Below are 17,433 nucleotides of genomic sequence, written 5' to 3'. Positions count from 1 at the left end.
TTATGAACATGGCGGTAAACACCGCTTCGCCAGTGATGACGGTAACTACCGCCAACACGCTGCCGGTCCGGACCGCCATATAATGATGCACTGTAGAATCAGCCAGTGGGCCAGCCACTCACCGCCAGAATGGGAGAGCTGACGGCGGCAGGCCTTTTCAGGGCCATTTTCAGCCCTGGTCTGCTGCGGGTATAATGATGTCAAGGACCGCCATGTGTGCCTCGGCGATCATCACCGCCAGGTAAAACATGGTGGTCCCCATTGTAAGTATAGAGGGGGACTGGGAGGCAACACCACAGGCAGCTCCAATTCCCATATTTATCACATCCATAACTCAAACCTCGTCCCCTGCCACTGACCGCATGCCCCCACACACTTACACAGCAAATTAAACATATTTAATTTTTACCGACACAGTTCTACAACACCCACCCAGACACCCCATTTGATCACCCAGACACCCCAGACACACATAGGGACACCCACACTCACCCATGGATGCCCCTTGCCTTATAATCTTTGGGGTCCCCGATGACGGCTGCTGGGGTCCCATGTTGTGTATGGGCAGTCCCACACCGCCGACATTTTTCCGCTGTCGTCCACACCGCCCAGCTGAATTCAGCATCATTATGTGGCGGTATGCATACCGACGCCACTCGTGGTCTTTTGTCGGCCTTCAGCAAAGCGGTCGGAGGTGTTTGCCACCATGTTCATAATGACCACCATATTTTTTTCTTATCTCTGCCTTGTCTAGCTTATCAACACAGCTTGTTCAGAGCTGTTCCAAATGAAAGTGCTGGGGTTGCTGTTGAGTAAACGTAAAAAATATCCAGTTTTCTGAACTCAGCTTCTGGTTCTGCATCTTGAATGCTAGAAACTGAAAGAACAGGTCTGAAAGATCGGAAAACATTAACTGCAATGGGGGCAGTGAAATATTGCATCAGAATTTCTGGACTACGTAGATTGCATTGGGTCTCAGGGTAATAATGCACCCATATTTGTGGATTACATAGACTGCACCTACATACGCTGCTGCACTGGGGACAGTGTAATATTGTAACAGCATTTCTGGACTAAGTAGGCCACATTGGGTTTTAGGGTAATAATGCACCCATATTTGCAGATTACATAGACTGCACTTACATACATTGCAGCACAATTTCCAAATTGCATGGCTTGCAGTGGTGCAGCTGCAATTTTGAGAAGACATTTTGATTAACTGACTGATGCGAAATGCAGTTTTTGGTCAAACTGTTGTTACAAAATTCCATTAGTTTGGGGTCTCCATCAAGTAGCTTGTGAGCTACTAGTAGCTCTTGAGCTACCCATAAATAACTCTCCTGTGTGTAGCCCAGCCTACAAAAATTGAAAAGTGTATTTTTAAAACAAACATGTAAACTTGTCTGATGTGGTCAGTATTCAAATTCTAATCATAGTCATAGCTCTGGATGATTTTCATCAACATAAGTAGGTTTTACTATAAAAAATGTTGTAAACCCCTGGTAGAATATTCTGGATGATTTGGTGGCACCCCTTCTTTTTTGGATTATACTGTGTAACACGTTTGTAGGGTTTTCTGTTTCAATTTTACCGCAAAATTCAAATACTGACTGGATGGCAGAACACTGATGAACTATTTTAAATTAAGAACCTAAAAAAGGCAAAGGTCAATGAAAGACAAAGAGAAGATGCTAAAGGACAGAGTTTGCTATTTCTTGGAAACCACTGCCCCTACAAATTCTCCAGTTGTACCCATACTTTCTAATTAGCAGGTTTTTAAATACAGAACCTGTTTTTTATTCTACTAAATTACCAGTTTTATTTCATGCATTTGCTAGTCTTCTCTACGACCTTTCTGTTCTACCTTTCAGACACAAGCCTCTTTCTCCAGTTTTTTAACATGACCTCTGATGTAAACATTTTTCAGTTGGAAACTCATATGCCTAGTCCCTTTGTGAATGCGAACTGTCTAACATACCCCACTTGCTCCACTTTTCCTAGTGTGCATCGTTAAATTTTGAGGTCTGTCATCACAGTCTTTGTTGTTTAACCCCTTCGCTGCCAGGCCTTTACCCCCCCCCCCCAAGAGCTAGGCCTTTTTTTGGCTATTTGGGGCAGGGCATGCTTAGGCCCTCATAACTATTTGTCCACATAGGCTACCCACGCCAAATTTGCTTCCTTTTTTCTAAGATCCTAGGGATTCTAGAGGTACCCAAACTTTGTGGGTTCCCCTGAAGGAGGCCAAGAAAATTGGCAAAATACAGTGAAAATGTAGTTTTTTTAAAGAAATAGGAAAAAAGGTCTACACAAGAAGGCTTGTGTTTTTTCCCAGAAAATGGCATCAACAAAAGGTTTGAGGTGTTAAAATCACCAGCTTCCCAGCTTTCAGAAACAAACAGACTTGAATGAGAATACCACATTTTTCAACACAATTTTGACATTTTACTTGGACATACCCCATTTTTACGTTTTTTGTGTGCTTTCAGCCTCCTTCCAGTCAGTGACAAAAATGGGTGTGAAACCAATGCTGGATCCCAGAAATCCAAACAATTCTGAAAAGTAGACAAAATTCTGAATTCAGCAATGGGTAATTTATGTAGATCATACAAGGGTTTCCTACAGAAAATAACAACTGAAATAAACAAATATTGAAAATGAGGTGAAAAAAACAGCAATTTTTCTCTATGTTTTACTCTGTAACCTTTTCCTGCAATGTCAGATTTTTTTAAACAATATACTGTTACGTCCGCTGGACTCTTCTGGTTGCGGGGATATATAGGGCTTGTAGGTTGGTACCCAGAGCTAATAAATGAGCTGCACCTAGCAGTGGGTTTTCATTCTATACCGGGTATACAACAAATCATTTGCTGGAATGTGAAGAGTAAAAAAAATAGGTATCAAGAAAACCTTTGTATTTCCAAAATGGGCACAATCTAAGGTGTTGAGGAGCAGTGGTTATTTGCACATCTCTGAATTCCAGGGTGCCCATACTAGCATGTGAATTACACGGCATTTCTCAAATAAACGTCTTTTTTACACACTCTCTTATATTTGGAAGGAAAAAATGTAGAGAAAGACAAGGAGCAATAACAATTGTTTTGCTATTCTATGTTCCCCCAGGTCTCCTGATAAAAATGGCACCTTACTTGTGTGGGTAGGCCTAGCACCCACGACAGGAAATGCCCCAAAACACAATGTGGACACATCACATTTTTCCACAGAAAACAGAGGTGTTTTTTACAAAGTGCCTACCTGTGGATTTTGGCCTCTAGCTCAGGCGGCACCTAGGGAAACCTACCAAACCTGTACATTTTTGGAAACTAGAGACCTAGGGGAATCCAAGATTGGGTGACTTGTGGGGCTCTCACCAGGTTCTGTTACCTAGAATCCTTTGCAAACCTCTAAATTTGGCTAAAAAAACACTTTTTCCTCACATTTCGGTGACAGAAAGGTCTGGAATCTGAGAGGAGCCACAAATGTCCTTCCACCCAGCGTTCCCCCAAGTCTCCTGATAATTATTCCTCAATTGTGTGGGTAGGCCTAGTGCCTGCAACAGGAAATGCCCCAAAACATAACGTGGACACATCACATTTTTCCAAAGAAAACAATGGTGTTTTTTGCAAAGTGCCTACCTGTGGATTTTGGCCTCTAGCTCAGCCGGCACCTAAGGAAACCTACCAAACCTGTGCATTTTTTAAAACTAGAGACCTACGGGAATCCAAGATTGGGTGACTTGTGGGGCTCTCACCAGGTTCTGTTACCCAGAATCCTTTGCAAACCTCTAAATTTGGCTAAAAAAACACTTTTTCCTCACATTTCGGTGACAGAAAGGTCTGGAATCTGAGAGGAGCCACAAATGTCCTTCCACCCAGCGTTCCCCCAAGTCTCCCGATAAAAATTATACCTCACTTGTGTGGGTAGGCTTAGTGTCCACGACAGGAAATGCCCCAAAACACAATGTGGACACATCACATTTTCCCACAGAAAACAGAGGTGTTTTTTGCAAAGTACCTACCTGTGGATTTTGGCCTCTAGCTCAGCCGGCACCTAGGGAAACCTACCAAACCTGTGAATTTATTTAAACTAGAGACCTAGGAGAATCCAAGATGGGGTGACTTGTGGGGCTCTCACCAGGTTCTGTTACCCAGAATCCTTTGCATACCTCTAAATTTGGCTAAAAAAAACACTTTTTCCTCACATTTTGGTGACAGAGAGTTCTGGAATCTGAGAGGAACCACAAATTTCCTTCCAGCCAGCGTTCCCCCAAGTGTCCTGATAAAAATTGTACCTCATTTGTGTGGGTAGGCCTAGTGCCCATGACAGGAAATGCCCCAAAACACAATGTGGACACATCACATTTTTCCACAGAAAACAGAGGTGATTTTTGCAAACCTACCAAACCTGTGCATTTTTTAAAACTAGACACCTAGGGGAATCAAAGATGGGGTGACTTGTGAGGCTCTCACCAGGTTCTGTTATCCGGAATCCAGTGCAAACCTCAAAATTTGGCTAATAAAAACACTTTTTCCTCACATTTTGCTGACAGAAAGGTCTGGAATCTGAGAGGAGCCACAAACTTCCTTCCACCCAGCATTCCCCCAAGTCTCCTGATATAAATTATTCCTCAATTGTGTGGGTAGGCCTAGTGCCTGCGACAGGAAATGCCCCAAAACATAATGTGGACGCATCACATTTTTCCAAAGAAAACAAAGGTGTTTTTTGCAAAGTGCCTACCTGTGGATTTTGGCCTCAAGCTCAGCCGGCAGCTAGGGAAACCTACCAAACATATGCATTTTTGAAAGCTAGACACCTACGGGAATCCAAGATTGGGTGACTTGTGGGGCTCTCACCAGGTTCTGTTACCCAGAATCCTTTGCAAACCTCTAAATTTGGCTAAAAAAACACTTTTTCCTCACATTTCGGTGACAGAAAGGTCTGGAATCTGAGAGGAGCCACAAATGTCCTTCCACCCAGCGTTCCCCCAAGTCTCCCGATAAAAATTATACCTCACTTGTGTGGGTAGGCTTAGTGTCCACGACAGGAAATGCCCCAAAACACAATGTGGACACATCACATTTTCCCACAGAAAACAGAGGTGTTTTTTGCAAAGTACCTACCTGTGGATTTTGGCCTCTAGCTCAGCCGGCACCTAGGGAAACCTACCAAACCTGTGAATTTATTTAAACTAGAGACCTAGGAGAATCCAAGATGGGGTGACTTGTGGGGCTCTCACCAGGTTCTGTTACCCAGAATCCTTTGCATACCTCTAAATTTGGCTAAAAAAACACTTTTTCCTCACATTTTGGTGACAGAGAGTTCTGGAATCTGAGAGGAACCACAAATTTCCTTCCAGCCAGCGTTCCCCCAAGTGTCCTGATAAAAATTGTACCTCATTTGTGTGGGTAGGCCTAGTGCCCATGACAGGAAATGCCCCAAAACACAATGTGGACACATCACATTTTTCCACAGAAAACAGAGGTGTTTTTTGCAAACCTACCAAACCTGTGCATTTTTTAAAACTAGACACCTAGGGGAATCAAAGATGGGGTGACTTGTGAGGCTCTCACCAGGTTCTGTTATCCGGAATCCAGTGCAAACCTCAAAATTTGGCTAATAAAAACACTTTTTCCTCACATTTTGCTGACAGAAAGGTCTGGAATCTGAGAGGAGCCACAAACTTCCTTCCACCCAGCATTCCCCCAAGTCTCCTGATATAAATTATTCCTCAATTGTGTGGGTAGGCCTAGTGCCTGCGACAGGAAATGCCCCAAAACATAATGTGGACGCATCACATTTTTCCAAAGAAAACAAAGGTGTTTTTTGCAAAGTGCCTACCTGTGGATTTTGGCCTCAAGCTCAGCCGGCAGCTAGGGAAACCTACCAAACCTATGCATTTTTGAAAGCTAGACACCTAGGGGAATCCAAGATGGGGTGACTTGTGGGGCTCTCACCAGGTTATATTACCCAGAATCCTTTGCAAACCTCAAAATTTGACTAGAAAAACCACTTTTTCTTCACATTTCGGTGACAGAAAGTTCTAGAATCTGAGAGGACCCACAAATTTCCTTCCGCCCAGCGTTCCCCCAAGTCTCCCGATAAAAATGATACCTGACTTGTGTGCGTAGGCTAGTGCACGCGACAGGAAATGCCCCAAAACACAACGTAGACACATCACATTTTCCCAAAGAAAACAGAGGTGTTTTTTGCGAAGTGCCTACCTGTGGATTGTGGCCTCTAGGTCATCCAGCACCTAGGGAAACCTACCAAACCTGTGCATTTTTTAAAACTGGAGACCTACGGGAATCCAAGATGGGGTGACTTGTGGGGCTCTCACCAGGTTCTGTTATCCAAAATCCTTAGCAAACCATTTGAATTTGGCTAAAAAACACCTTATCCTCACATTTCAGTGACAGTGAGTTCTGGAATCTGAGAGGAGCCACAAATTTCCTTCCACCCAGCGTGCCCCCAAGTCTCCGGATAAAAATGATACCTCACTTGTGGGGGTGGGCCAGGTGTCTGCAACAGAAAAAGGCCAAAAACTTGTAGAGATTGAGGGGATAGCACAGCGAGTTGATAAGCACATATTCTTCTTTTATACATCTATAGGCTGACTCTGCTCTGGAGACCCACACAAGTGAGGTGTCATTTTACTTGGGAGACTGAGGGGAACGCTGGGGAGTAGACATTTTATGATGGAGCGGTGATCCTACTAAGAAAAGTCAGGAAAATATGCTTTTTTAATCAAATTTTGAGACTTGCAAAGGAGTCTGGGTAAGAAAATGTTGGGTGATCCACGCAAGCCACACCTCCCTGGACTCCTTGGGGTGTCTAGTTTTAAATAAATGTCTGGGTTTGGTATGTTTCCCTAGATGAAGGCTGCACCCAGGACCAAAAACATAGGTGCCCCCTCCTCCCCAATCACAGGTAGTTTTGCAATATATCATTTTGATGTGTCCACGTACGTCCGTGATGTGCCAGACACTAAAATTGTGAACAGAAATGCACTTAGGTTATGTGAAAAAGACCCCTCACCTACCAACCAAGTTGGTGGCATGCTTCATCATCGGGGTCCCACCTAAGACACCCAGCATGTGACAAGTGTGCTGCGACGGCTGATTACAGCGGAGCAGGTTTTGTCATTTGTACCACACATACTGGTTGGATTTGGCACGAGGGTGACTGATTGTTCAGTAGATGAAATTTTATTAACAAGAGATTTCATAAAAGTGAAATGCACTGTTAATAACTGAAAGGTCAAAAAACTGAACCAATGACTCACAGCGCGTGAGCTGTAAAGCTGCGTCAAAGCACCAACCGTTTTACAGTTCATTCACACACCTTTCATAATTGACATGCACAAGACCATTCACGCCGCCAGCCACAGGACCAGCACAGTAGAACACTTGCATCGACAGACTTCGCAACTCAAGGGCCCATCACTTACATACGCCCACATGCCTGATACAGGAGTCACACTACCTGATGGGAGTCTGTGGACTGACGATTGGCTGGCACCGCCAGCCAAGCGCCACCCCACGCACACCGCCAGCCAAGCGCCACCCCAAGCACACCGCCAGCCAAGCGCCAACCCACGCACACGCCAGCCAAGCGCCACCCCACGCACACCGCCAGCCAAGCGCCACCCCACGCACACCACCATCACTTTTTTTGTTTGTTTATAAACAACAAAGAAACCACTAACTAATTACAAAATAAGTACCCAACTACAAACACAAAAGCTCTAATTAAATACATTACAGTAATGCCAGCCATAAAACTGAACATATGAAAACATAAAATAGGCAGTTTACGCTCACGGTATTTCCAAAACAAAATTCTTAAACAGCCGGCCACACACAGCCCAGGCTTTGTAGGGCAATCAGGGCAGTACATCTGGCTCTCCCTCCGGATACCTCTTCGGGCACATACTCTACATTTCTTAGTGGGCAAGTCATTTTTGGGAGTGGGAGGAATGTGATCTGGAAAGTGGTGATCTTTCAATCTAGCCACATCCTCCACCACTGCTACTCTAGGAACTCTTGCCTGTTCCACCACAATAAGGCTCTCTATCACCGACTCCTGAAATTTAACAAATTTCATCCTTGACTCAGGTGAACAATCCTTGAACACAATAAAAGCATTAAAAGTTGCCAAGTTAAATAAATGTAGGGCCAACTTTTTATACCACACGTAAGACTTACGAAGAGCAGTGTAAGGTTCCAACCTCTGATCTACTCTATCAACACCACCCATGTGCCTATTGTAGTCCAAAATGCATGCAGGTTTGCGCACTTTGGCAACCTGACCCCAAACAGTCACAGGGGAAGTACTCTCATCATGGATGGTAGATAGCATGTACAAATACCTCCTGTCTGAAAATTTCAGAGCTAGCAGCTCATTATTCTGCAGGCAATTCACTGTCCCCTCTCAAGTTTTTTACAGACAAGCTCCCTTGGATAGCCTTTCTGCTGGTTAGAATGGATTGTGCAACAAGCAACAGTGTTCACTCTAAACAACTCCTTGAACAACTGCACTCCAGTGTAGAAATTATCTACGTACAAATGGTGACCTTTGTTAAACAGTCATCTACCAAGTTCCCACACAATTTTTTTGCTAACTCCAAAAGTGGCCGCACAACCAGGAGGGTCAATACTGGAATCCCTACCAGTGTAGACCTGGAAATTATACACATATCCTGTACTGCTTTCTGACAGCATATACAATTTAATCTCATACCGTGCCCTCTTATTAGTAATGTACTGCTTAAAAACTAAACGCCCCTTGAAAAGGACCAAAGACTTGTCCACACTTATCTCTTTGCCTGGAACATAGACCTCTGAAAACCTATCTACAAAATGATCAAGGACAGGCCTAATCTTAAAAAGACGGTCACAATCAGGGTGATCTTGTGGCAAGGCTAAAGCATTGTCTACAAAATGCAGCATACGAAGAAAAAGCAAATAGCGATTACGTGCCATAGTTGCAGGAAATATAGCCGTTGCCATCAAGGGACTAGTAGACCAATAAGAAGCCAGTGACGGCTTCCTTATCAACCCCATCAAAAAAGTCAAACCTAAAAACTTTTTCATCCCTTCCAGATATGTGGGAACCCACTGAGTAGCTCTAGACTGAGGCCTAAGTCTGGCAGCGTTGTCCCTCAAATATTGCTCTGCATACAAATTAGTCTGCTCCACAATCTCTTCCAAAAATACATCGTCCATAATCAAGTGAAAGAAATTGACAGGCAAAAAGTTTTCCGTATTGACTGTACACCCTGGGAGACCAGTAAATGCAGGTAACTGTGGCTGTTCCATGTTTGGGGCTATCCAGGTGTCAGGTCTTCTAATGGGAAACTCTTCAGCCCCAGGCTGCTGCACTCTTGGCACATCAATGTCCTCCTCTAAAACAGGCCCTTCATCTGCACTGAGTGTGGCTTCCTCATCAGAAGAATCCTCTCGGACAGAAAACTCACTGCCAGAATCTCTCACTTCCTCCTCTGCCTCAGATGCAGAGCCAGTCTCGTAATCATGGTCTGAAGATGACTCAAAAAGCATACCAACAACCTGCTGAGCGGTCACTCTGCGGCTAGCCATGATCCTCACTAACAACAAATGTATTGCCAACAACAACCACCACTAAAATAAGTAATGAACAAAGTGTAGCTTTATCACAAAGAGTTATGTACTAAAAAAACTATACCACTCACTTGCCTGAAAAAGCTACTCACCAGCAACTACTCTGCACAGAGACAGCAATCATTAATGATATCCCACTAAAAAGAAAAAAGAAAAAAGAAAATTAGACATAGGACAACACAAATATCATTGTGCTCAAATGTAAGGACAATTTCACACACAATACTGCATTTAGTACACCATCTACAAACGTGTCATTCATGCATGTCAACAATACTCCTTTGGAGTAAATTGCTTTCACTTACCTAAAACATGCAACTATGCAAACTGCAGGACAACTACTGCCAAAACCGCAAGGATCCACAGCAAAGGAAGCAAAAGCTTTGAACTAGAACAAAAAGAAGATATAAACTGTTATAATCACAAATACAAATACTTCGCCAGTTGACAAACACCCCCCCACCAAGAATGTAGAAATTTTCCCTGGTGCCTAAGTGGCTTCTGCTCCCCTTGGGGAAGATGGGCCTAAAAAAAATAGCAATATTTGAGGTACAACGCTGCCAGACTTAGGCCTCAGTCTAGAACTACCCAGTGGGTTCACACAAATTTGGAAGAGATGAAAAAGTTTTTAGGTTTGACTTTTTTGATGGGGTTGATAAGGAAGCCGTCACTGGCTTCTTATTGGTCTACTAGTCCCTTGATGGTAACGGCTATATTTCCTGCAACTATGACTCGTAATCGCTATTTGCTTTTTCTTCGTATGCTGCATTTTGTAGACAATGCTTTACCCTTGCCACGAGATCACCCTTATTGTGACCGTCTTTTTAAGATTAGGCCTGTCCTTGATCATTTTGTAGATCGGTTTTCAGAGGTGTATGTTCCAGGCAAAGAGATAAGTGTGGACGAGTCTTTGGTCCTGTTCACGGGGCGTTTGGAAATAAAAGGCAAACAACACTGCTCACATGCTAGCGGTGCGCACTGGACAGGACTGCTCAGTTAATAATCTTCATATCTTGACAAAAAGAGCACACTTCTATTGGTAAACAGATGACTGCTGAAGTTCCAAAAGCACTGCAGTCTGAGGACTAAGAAGGTGGTATGGCATTCAATTGAAGCACAAGGGCCGTGCCCAAGGAGTGGGAGCGGGTGGGGGTTGGGGGGGGAATAAAAGCATTCATTCTTTCAGGTTTACCAGTTGCTGTTGAAAGACAAGAGTTCTTTCACTTTACATGCGATTTCTCACAAACAGATCCCTCAATGCGATTTTATTTCTTCCAGCTCCTTTCCAATCGGAAGCTTATTTCATGTTTAAAAAAACAAACAGCATCCCTTCTCCCGTCACTCCGCCCCCCTCCCTGATCTATAATCCACTCCTCTACACTTGACAGCAGAGGAGCGCTGTAGCACGGCTATATCCTGCATCAGGAACAACTTGCATCGTGACCACCCTTGTTCCGATACCCAGTAACTTAAACTACTCTCTGCTTGCACCTGAAGTATATACCATGCCCCCCGCATTCTGACACCCCACCCCCATCCCCTGTTTCCTGACAGCCCTCCCAGCTGAAGATGAGTTCCCTTCCTCCTATAGCATTAATACTCAAAGTACATCCTGGGGGGCGCATGCAGCTCTCTTTACCTTTTCATGCGGCCCCTGGACCAAGAGCAGCACTGGGCTGCTGTTTACATGAATCAACACACAAAAGACACAGGCAAGAATTTATTTGAAAGATTAATTGGTGTTAAATGAAGGAAGTAACTAGGGAGCCCTGCACTTGTAACATTAGAAGCACCTTCACTTTTAAAGACATCATGCAGCAGAAGTGTAAAAATAGATAAAGGGGGTCATTTTGACCTCGGCGGTCTTTTGTCAAGACCGCCGAGGGACCGCCGTGGTGAAGACCGCCAGTGGTGGCGGTTTTCCGCTTGGCGTATTATGACTGTTGGCAGCTCTCTGTCCTTTTTCAGGCAGAGAGCCGCCAACAGCCATACTGGCGGTCGGCGGGGAAGTGGAGGTTGATCCACCTCCACCGCCACGTCAACAGAAGACCGCCCACCGAATCACGTCCTGTGATTCGGCATGGCGGTGTTCTGTTGACAGTGTGGTGTCGGCAGAGCGGCCCCCATGGATCCCGTCCCCTCCCGGAGGATCAGCGGACCAGGTAAGTCGATCGTCCGTTAGGGGAGGGGTGTGTTGGGTGTTGTGTGCATGCATGGGGGTGTGCGTGTGTGTATGTAGAGGGGGTGTGTGAGTGCGTGTATGCTTGCGGGGGTGTCGTGTGTTTGGGAATGAGTGCGTGTATGCCTGTAGGTATGTCTGTATGGATGTGTGTGTGTATGTTTGAATGTGGGTGTGCATGTCTGACTGTGTGTGTGGATGTTGGCATGTATGTCGGTGTGTGTGCGTGTATGTGTGTTGGTGGTGTCTGCGTGCGTGTCGTGTGTCAATGAGTGATGTGATGTTGGGGGTCGGGGTGGGGAGGGGGGTCCTGCCACCTTTGGGGGGTGGCAGGGGTGGTGGGGGTGTAGGGGAGGGAGTCGGTGGGGGTGGGGGGTGGGGGAGACCCCTATCAGTGCCAGGGAAGGAATTCCCTGGCACTGATAGTGCTTACCGCCATGGATTTCATGGTGGTTCCAAACCGCATGAAATCCATGGCAGTCAGCCAGGTCCAAATACTGCCGGCGGTATAGTGACGACCACCGGGCTGGAGACCCAGGTCTCCAGCCCAGCGGGCGGAACGGAGAAGCGGCGGATGACCATGGCGGTAACCGCCATGGTCATAATTGGAAAAATATGACCGCCAGCCTGTTGGCGGTCTTACCGCCGCTTCTCTGCCGTCCGCCAGGCTCGTAATGACCCCCAAAGTCTCTTAACATTCAAAACCTTTACACCTTAGTACATTAGATTATATCAGTGCATTAACCCCTTCGCTGCCAGGCCTTTTCCCCCCTCAGGTGGCAGACATTTTTTGGGCTATTTGGGGCAGTTCCCGCTTAGGACCTCATAACTTTTTGTCCACATAAGCTGCCCATGCCAAATTTGCGTCCTTTTTTCCACCATCTTAGGGATTCTAGAGATGTTGTGTAGCCATTTTAAATATAGCTCCATGCACGTTAGTTTAATACACTAGGCCGCTGTGCACCTTGACCTAGATATATTTTATTCAGCTTCGCACTGTTATTTTTACAATAACCAGTTTTATGGTCTTGTTTTGATTTCTTCTATCAAACTGTTTTGCTTAGTTCAGCACTGTGTTCTCAAACAACGCATTCTTGATCACCCTGTGCTTCAGTCAAGGCTACAGTCTGGTACATTGTACATTGCCGGTAAACATGGTAGAAGTTTAGTCTCCAACGTTCATAGAAAATACACATCTTTACGTAGGGACATTTTCTTAGAACATCTGCTGTGTTAGTTATAAAACACCTTCTAGTCCTATTACACGTTAAGAGGGAGATTCCAGCCAGGGAACCACAACTGTATGCTGAATGCTCCGTTGCAGATGCTGACTCAGATCATAGGCCTTTGATCAGGTATGAGGGTTGATGTCCTCCCAGGGAACCTGAAAGGCAGGATTAGAGCTTAACATGCTGTGCTTGAAATATGATTTAGATAGGGAATAGTCCATCGATCCTTGTGGCACTATGATAGCATTATTCTTATGCTTCACTCTCATCATCACTATTTTAATATTGTTGTGTGGTTCTGGTTATTGCAGCTCACGCTTTGCTATCCAAAATGCAGTCGTTTTATTAAACCAATCTTTAACACTTATACTGCTTCAATTGTCATTTATATATGAGACCGCACTATGTATGAGAGAACCGGTTGTGACCTGAGTGACCACGACTTCCCTGAGAAGTACCAATATGTCATGAGCTCGGTTGCCCAATCATCTCTACCTTTTGGGAGAGATGAGCACTGCTAGTTAGCCAGAGCAATGCCCGGATTTGGAGCGACAAGTGTCATCCACTGTGGGACAGACTCAGTCTCCCACACTGTGGACGATCTTGCTGCTCGAAATCCAGTAGTCTCATTAGAACAAAGAGAGCCTGCGTGACATGGCGCCGCCAACGTTTGGTCAGGCTCTAATTTTCGGGTCCGTCAGAGTATCTCAGTCTCATTTTATATAATGACACCTCAGTACCGTATACGGAGACGTCCGTGGTACTGAGGATTTCCACCACAGCCATATAAGTAATCCTATTACGGCTGGCGGTTGTTCAAGCTTGAACTTTAAAAGGAAAACCCCATCTTGGTGTGCCTTCTCTGAACTCATAGTGCTTCTAACATGGCCAATCCCCAAATTGTACAAATAGCTGTTAAAATGAGACAACCTCTCACAGCACACTTCTTAGCAAATGGCCTAACGGCCCAGAGAGGCCCAGTCACGATTGTGGTGGACGCCCACGCAGCCTATAGAACAGAACTTTTTTACTCTTGGGTGACATTTCCAGCAGTTGATGGGAACACAAATACATTTCATACATATACAGTTGCGAACGCGCCTGGACAATACAGAGCGTACGCATATTTAGAGATACCTCTATCTTATCAAGAACATAATAATTGGCTTGATGGTGCCCTACCCCATACAATATTACCAGTTAGGTTAGGTCCACTAAGTAATGATGGTCCTACCTGGCCTTTATTGGCCACATCCTGCGGTTGGGAATTTAGCAGTAGCTGAGGTTCATTGCTTATACATTGAGTTAATAGCAATATATAGACGACTAGTGCAATTTGTGATGCAAACTTTAAATACAAACCCAGCACGTGGTGCTCCAGCACATCCACATGCAGTAACACCGGGTACAAATCCGGCGACTGTACATTCGATTATGGGTAAAGTACCGGCCAAACTAGAGGAGACTCCGTTTTGGCTAGCAAAAAAAAGAAATACACTGGAGGCAGTATTTCCCCATACGGGACCTCAGGATAAACATAGAATATTAACGATGTGCTTGCCCTTTGGGATGGTCTCTACACTAGAAATCTGTAATACATGGGCCCGGGATTTGCTGCGCTCTATACAACTGTACACGGTACACTGACGCTTGCCAACCTACCGGAAGTGTTCAAACACATACAAGGTGAATACGGGGCTGCCCCGGCCCTAAATTTGGGGATGCAACTGATGTGCAACTTTGCCACAGTATCCTCAATCATTTTAAGTAATCTTAAAGGGGAAGCAGTTGCACTCGCAGTGAGCATGCGGCTCCGTGACGTTCTGCAACAAGATCAAGAACGAGAGCGGCCTAAAATAATAGCGGAAACATATTCAAGTATTGGTCGAGATAGCCTAGGGGCTAAACCACAAAAACCTCAATTTCAGGATAAAACAAATAAAGATACCTACAAACAACAGCCTGAGGGTAATAAGAAACGATGGGATAAAAAACAACAAACGCCTAAAAAAGAAAGGGGAGAATCTCCACGTACGGAGACCCCACAGAATAGGTATAATCTCAGAAATAGAGATAATATCAAAACGCCTGATAGATACCAATATACCGATACACGCTAAACTCGTTCCTTTCAGGACTCATCGGAAAAGAGAAATGAGAGAGGTGGGCGATGAGAGCGAAGAACAGAGTACGTGAAACCGAGACAGGAATCACAACGCTATTCGGAGGTTTCTGTTAAAAAGGAAGAGAAACCTGTCCAACAAAAACAACAATTTAAAAAGAAAAAGGTGGCAGCAGTCTCAGTTCTACATGCCACACAGGAAGATGGTCCTCTTGAAGAACAAGAACTGGGCTCTAGCATTGCTAGACAGCGCGACAGAGGGCACAATAGTTCGCCAGAATCTTCAAGAGCATCTGGAGGTGAAAGCAACTGATGACTTTATACAAGTAGAAACAGCGGACATGCGTGTCTCCGAGCCTGATAGGGTGTACAGAGTAACACTGCAATTAGAAGGAGACATTGAAGGCACAATACATGCAATCTTTTGGGATCGCATAGTTAAAGTGTAAGATATCTTGTTGGCTGAACAAGATTGTCCGCCTGACTTTGTCCGTACCTGCCCATATGGAGAAGATGTCATTAAGCCTTCTTTCTCGCCCCTTATTCCAGAGGAACTCGCTGAATCCTATTCCATTGAATGGGCTCTAGCACAGGCACCAGCATTATACAGAAATCACGTAGGATGGGATAAGGAACCCCCCTACCATGTATCCTCCATTAAAATTGAACCTCAGCCACAACCGCAGTATCCTATAAAACATGAAGCAAAAGCACCAGTGAGAGAAATACTCACGCAATTAGAGTACCAGGGTGTGATTGAACCCTGTGTCTCGCCGATGAATAACCCTTTATTTCCTGTAGCTAAACCGGACCATTCATACAGAATGGTCTTAGACTACAGACATTTAAACAGTCATACACGCACATATGCTATACAAAATTCACATAGCACTGCACTAATGAGTTACATAGTGCGGAAAAAATACAAAACAACTTTAGACATTTTAAATGGGTTCTTCTGCCAGAATATAGCGCCTGAAAGGAGGGACTTAGCAAGCTTTAGCGCAATAGGCTCTCAGAAAAACTTCTGTTGTTTGCCTCAAGGGTATAAGAACAGCCCAGGACTGTTTGCAGCTCGTGTGACTGCCATTTTACACGAGATTGACTCTGAAGCATTGTCATATGAAGATGATATATATCTCACGGATGATCAGTAACTACAACATTTAAGATGGGTAGCCCGCATTGTTGTGGGGTTTGCCGAACTTGGCTACAAATTTAACTTTAAAAAAACAAAAATTGCCTTCCTCAGCGTCCTGTTCCTGGGATATGAGCTGTCGAGTGAAGGAAAGAGCCTAGCGCCACAATTCTTAGAAAAATGTGCACAATTTCAACCACCGAATACGATTAAAAAACTCCAATCATTGTTGGGTTTCTTAAATGTTGGCAGAACATACATTCCCGACTATGCTACGCGCATAAAATCTTTATATGACTTGATACGTCCTGATTTTTCAAGTAAATTCTGGACAGTCGAACATACACGCACTCTTCGAGAGTTGCAGACAGATATGTTAGCAGCAAAACATTTACACACAAGGGACAACAAAACACATTTGGTCATCAGGGTAATAGCTGGAGCCATCAGTTTCACCTATGTGACATTCAATGAAGGTGAGACAGTTCCGATTGCATACAACTCACATTTGTATTCAGCAGCTGAACAACGCTTTGCTCCCACAGAGAAAATTCTCACTGCTGTGCAGATGGCTGTTATTAAAGAAAGACCTCTTGCCCAAGGAAAACACATTATTGTCGTTTCTCTAATTCCAGCCCTGGAGGCTGTTACAAAAGATAGCGTTCCGAACGCAAAAGCACTACATCCACATTGGATACAATGGGCTACGTCTCTGACAGCCACTGATGTAGATTACATCTTTGATCCAAAGTTACAAACTCAGGAATTTCTACAACATGAAGTAGAATATCCAGTTTCAGCGAATACCTTCCCATCGATCAATATCATAGAGTCATGTACACTGATGGCTCTGCGCAACCGGCGATTGGAACTAAACATCAATACTCTGCTGCTTGCGCCTTCAAAAGTGGCTATATGGACGGGAGAAATTCTGTCCCTTACATACCTTTACACAGACTTTAGGGGATTGTACAGCACAATTGGCTGAGCTATAAGCTCTGCTGATGGCACTAGAACACTTGGATCCGGCACAGCCTAGGCTGATTGTTTATGATTCATATTACTGTGTCCAGTATTTTAATGAATATCTGCATTGTTGGCGCCAGAATGGGTTCAGAGATTCCAAAGGC

At 44.6% G+C, this 17,433-nt stretch overlaps 1 long non-coding RNA gene across 5 annotated transcripts in view; it reads right to left on the bottom strand.

Annotated features, from left to right (window-relative positions):
* Positions 1-17,433, bottom strand: part of LOC138261774 (uncharacterized) — a 510,577-nt gene that overhangs the window by 158,524 nt on the left and 334,620 nt on the right. For all 5 annotated transcript variants that reach the window (XR_011199148.1, XR_011199147.1, XR_011199146.1 and 2 more), the window contains 3 exons: positions 9,941-10,023; positions 9,728-9,772; positions 2,457-2,552 (listed from right to left, as the gene is read on the bottom strand). This is a non-coding gene — a long non-coding RNA (uncharacterized lncRNA). The remainder of the gene's footprint in view (positions 1-2,456; positions 2,553-9,727; positions 9,773-9,940; positions 10,024-17,433) is intronic.

The sequence above is a fragment of the Pleurodeles waltl genome, chromosome 10 (genome assembly GCF_031143425.1).
Source record: "Pleurodeles waltl isolate 20211129_DDA chromosome 10, aPleWal1.hap1.20221129, whole genome shotgun sequence".
NCBI lineage: Eukaryota > Metazoa > Chordata > Amphibia > Caudata > Salamandridae > Pleurodeles > Pleurodeles waltl.
The sequence above is the reverse complement of the archived record's forward strand: the minus strand, read 5'-3'. Positions and strand labels throughout refer to the sequence as shown.